Below are 5,071 nucleotides of genomic sequence, written 5' to 3' on the forward strand. Positions count from 1 at the left end.
TGGACTCCTGTATTTGATACCTCTACATATTCTGATTCAACCTTCGCTTTCATTGGGCATTCCTGTGATTAACACTGCATTCACAGAAGAAGAACATTTATGACCGCTAAATATGTTTTCCTGGTTAATGCAACAGCAGTTGGCTTTGCTTCAAATTAAATAACATGCTGCAATAAAACGAAATATTAAGAAAAAACGTGATGTAAATACAAACACCCAGAAAACACATGCAAAAGTACAACGCTGCAAAACTTGATATGCTAATGGAAGAGCTCCAGACCTCAAGGGGGCGCTCCATGGAACAATTTATAACATCTAAATATTAAAATTGAGCACCGAAGCTAACACACTCTGTACTCAGAGCCTGACAGCACAGCTAACTGACAGTTAGCTAGCGAATGTTGCATAACTTTTACCTCAAAAGTTTGATGTTGAACCTGGGAATAGCATCACAACTGATTTGACCAACTTGTACTCTTGATTTCTTTTTGGTATGCATTTTCCGGATTTGTATGTTTTTGATTTTCGATGATTTCTAGATGTGCAGCACATTTTCTGTTAAAGCAGTGGCTTTGTCTTTTTGCTGCACGTTCTTTCATTTGCAGCCTGTTTTGAATGTTGCATTTATTTTGGACTTTTGCATGAGTTTAGGAAATTGCAGCTGGTTTCTCGGACCGAAGATTTTCGCACTTTTGCAGATTGTTTGACCAGCCTACAGGCCTCTCATCTTCTATTCTAATATCTAAAAACACTTCCCCACACAGTACCGGCCCTATGAGATATGCGTCAGGTGTTTCTGCTCACCTGTTTCAAACACAGCTGCAGCTGAGAGCAATATTAATGGATCCAATCCATTTAGGTTGTTCAGTATAAGGTCTCTGGTTCTGTGCATGATAGCTCATTTTACTGAAACACCTGAATGCATCATAGTCATCATTAATGTTATTGATAACACCTGTGCTTTTCCAGCAGGTGAGCCTTCAAGCTGAGCAGGTAGGTCTCTGATGTATCACTAAAGCAGAAAAGTGAACAACAGAAAAGTGAGCAACAGAAACTTTCAGCGTGCAAACAGAGAGGCTGCAGAGAGCTCTCGTGAAAGGTTGGATATTAAATTACCCCTCAGCATCTCTGTTTGACTTTGCAGCGTGTTTGTGAGAAGAGGACGCTGGAGAAGTTCCAAATTCAGAGCAGGGAAACAACCACTCGTACATCAGAGCGCGAACAGTGTCAGGATGAATTAACATAACATATTTCACCTCGGCTCGCTACCAGCTCTGCAGGATGGAGGTTTGCAGCCTGAGAGAGAACGTGGGAGGAAAGTAGGCGTTTAAAATAAAGAAAAGAGATATAATGAACTGTCAATCATCTGTGAGTATCAGCAGAAACAAGATCTACATCTGTTATAGACAGAAACATTTCTGTCGTGTAAGTCTACGGCAATAAAACACAGAAATGTACAAACATAATGCTCTGAGAATAAACAGCTACAGCCAACACACAGCAAGCATTATCATCCACAAACATTCAGGTCCTCATTAATCTGTGAAAAGAGTCCAAACTTTATGAAACCAAAATGTTTCTCTCTGGAATAAAAGCTGAAAACTGCTTTTGCAGCGTAAGATTTGAGGTTTTCTAAACATGCAGTTTTTTATAAACCATCTTCTGAGCACAGGAGAGGATTTTCAGGATGGATTTTTGGGAATATTTGGAGGATTATCTACACGGCTCCAGCAGCGAGAGAGCGCACAGGGCAGCTCTGTGCAGCAGAGAAAGGAGATGCTGACAGCTCATCTCCACAATCTGACACAAAACAAGAGCAAACTGCACAAAGCCGCAAAACTTTATGGGCTGGAACTAGACCTGAGATGGAGCAGATAACGTGAGCTAATAGCAAGAAATTCTCAAGAGCCACTGTTACAATTTAGAACAAAACTGGGGCATAGGATCAGAGGAAAGTCCAGGACACAAAATATTGGAAGAAAAGGTTCCTTACCCAACAGTTCTGGGGTCGTAAATCCAACAAGGGCAAATCCATAAAACCAAAATCAAAGTAAAGTTTAAAAACCAGGCCAGCAAACGGGCGGATATCACGGCTGGAGAGCGTGAAAATTAGGGTTGCAGAAAAAAAAGGAAGGAGAAAAAGCAGGAACTAGAACAATGGTGGGAAGTACTCATCTCCTTTGGAATCATCTACCAGTCAGGGTCCGGGAGGCAGACACCTTATAGAAGCTTTTAGTTAGAGCTGGATCAGGCTTGGACCAGCTCTTAGTGATGCTGCTATAGGCTTAGACTGACACACTGGGATCCTGTCCTTCCCTCTCTCTCCTCTTTCTGCCTGTCTCTTACTTTAACTCTTCCTGTCCCATTAAAGTTACTAACCATAGACCTTTCTGGAGTCCCTGAGCTCCCTTGTCTCGTAGGTTCCTCTGGATCTCTGCTGCTGTGGACGTGCCAGACTCCAGCTGCTACAACTACTAGTGTCCGTTTCACCACTTTCCTCTCTCTCTCTTCATCTCCCTCTATCCCTCTCTCCATCACGGTCTCAGCAGACGTGTGTCTAACATGAGTCTGGTCCTGCTGGAGGTTTCTGCCTGTTAAAGGAAGTTTGTCCTTGCCACTGTAACTTGCTAAATGCTGCAAAGTGCTCTGCTCGTGGTGGATTAAGATGAGATCAGACTGAGTCCTGTCTGTAAGATGGGACTGGATCTGATCCTAAATTGATGTTGGGTCTTTGTTAATAATAGAACATGGAGTACAGTCTAGACCTGCTCTGTTTGGAAAGAGTCTGAGGATAACATTTGTTGTGATTTGGCGCTTTATGAATAAAGATTGAATGACGCTTCAGTCCATCCTGAAGGTGATCTCACCTCTCAGATGTTCACTAATCGTTTCCTCCTCTGCAGCTTTTGTTTTTCCTTTTCTAAATTATTGCTGCACTCTTTTTCTCTCTGTTTGAACATTATTTATCAAAGTTAATTCTTCTTTTTGTTGTTTAGCTCGCTCTCTTTGATTTTTTTTTGTAGCATGAGCACAGAACTGCGTGCTCGTGTGTTTGATGTAGCTGCTATAGTTTTCTGCAGTAAAGTGACTCATGGACTTTGGATGTCCTTGATTCGGTTCGACTCTCCCTATTTTTATAAATATAAAAAGGGAAGTATGGTCGGTGTCTGACCGTTTTGTCTCCTTTAAGATAGAAAATGTCTGATAATGTTTGATCCTGTCTTTGTGGCACTGTGTAAACTGCTATATGTGCGAGTCGAGCTCCACAAATACTTTTCTTTGAATGGAGACTTTGTTCCTGTCTTCAGGCTCAGAACAGAAAACATCTGACATTAGCTCTGACCCATGAATGCAGCTTGAGATTCTGAGAGGAAATCCTCCACATCCTGCATGAGTCACAGGACTGACTCCGGCTTTTATTGACGGATGACGTGTTTTGTCACCTTGATGGTCGCCTTGCTGTCTCTCTAAAAGCAGCAAATTAACCCGAACAGGTCAGAAACTGAACACATGAAGACTGAGGCCCCTGAGGAATAAATCACCATTGCAACAGGAAGTGGGTACTACTTCTCAAATCGTTGTTAATCATTTAACTGTCATCTAAAAACAATTAATATACAAACTGTATTTACATGTTTTATATACTTAAATAACAGTTGCTGTGGATTAAAGATGATTAAAACAGGAATGTGTTTGGCTCTTGGAAAATAAAGCTAAAATAATTTAAGCTTGTTTAAAAGTGTGCTGTTAACGGCGTATATGCGTAATATGCAATAAGTGCATTGATCATATATTTTTTGTTTGGCATTATTATCAGGAGAATTCAGTTGTTTACAGATGACATCGACTGAATTGGCTTTTGAAGATAATTAACCATAAGATAAAAAAAGATAAGACATCAGTGAGAAAATTTAGTTTTGTTCAGATTTTCTCGCTGTTTCATGGTGGATCCCTCAGGTGGGTTCAGTTCTCAGGTGGGTCCAGTTCTCAGGTGGGTCCAGTTCTCACCTGGGTCCAGTTCTCACCTGGGTCCAGTCCACAGTGTCACAGATTCTTGTGTGGGTTTCAAGCAGACTCTACGTTTCCTCTCACCGTTCCTCCTCTACTCTGATAATCCAGTGCACACAGCGCTGCAGGAACCTCATTGGTCAAGACAGCTGTCAATCATGGAAGAGGGTTTGGACCAAGCGGCAACCTCCGGTCTTAAAATATGAAGCCCATGCGGAAGTGTTATGAACTGCAATTCATCAAGCATCCACTAGAGGCCGGCTGCAGAAACACCAGAAACCACATACACACCAATTCAAAGAGACGATCTTTACAGCAGAAATAAACATGTTTACAGCCTGGTTCAAAAAACAGTTTGGGTCTACCTAGCTAACTTCTCTATCGGCACACACTGTACGGGGTGATTTTTTTTCTAACACGACGGTTCAGAAGATATTAAGATTGCGAGTTTTGCCCAAATAAGGACATGACTGACTTGACTGACAGGCGGGAACACTTAGCTGTTGGCTAGGAGGCTCAAACCCCGCCTCTTTACCTCACAATTGCTCGACAGCAGCAATATGGCTGCCGCCGCCGCCGATTGGCCTCAAAACAGCGCTCAGGAACAGATGGGTGACGTCACAGATACAGATTTTAAGTCCTACCTTAAAATCAGATATCTGTCTTTAAGATCAAAGACAACATTCTAGAATTCTGTCATTAAGATCAAAGACAACATTCTAGAATTCTGTCATTAAGATCAAAGACAACATTCTAGAATTCTGCCTTTAAGATCAAAGTAGGCATTCTAGAATTCTGCCTTTAAGATCAAAGTAGACATTCTAGAATTCTGCCTTTAAGATCAAAGAAGACATTCTAGAATTCTGTCTATGATGTCAGAATTCCGAGAGAAAAGTCAACATTCTAAAGATCTAAACTGAACCTGCTTTGTTCCTCTTTTTATATCATCAATAACTAATTCAAAGCAAACAGAAACATGAATACTGAGACATAAATCAGCATGAGAAGAACTAACTATAATGACAGAAACCATGTTTGAGGAACATTTATTTGATCTGTTTGA

This window comes from Notolabrus celidotus, chromosome 2, assembly GCF_009762535.1.
Source record: "Notolabrus celidotus isolate fNotCel1 chromosome 2, fNotCel1.pri, whole genome shotgun sequence".
Classification (NCBI taxonomy): Eukaryota; Metazoa; Chordata; class Actinopteri; order Labriformes; family Labridae; genus Notolabrus; species Notolabrus celidotus.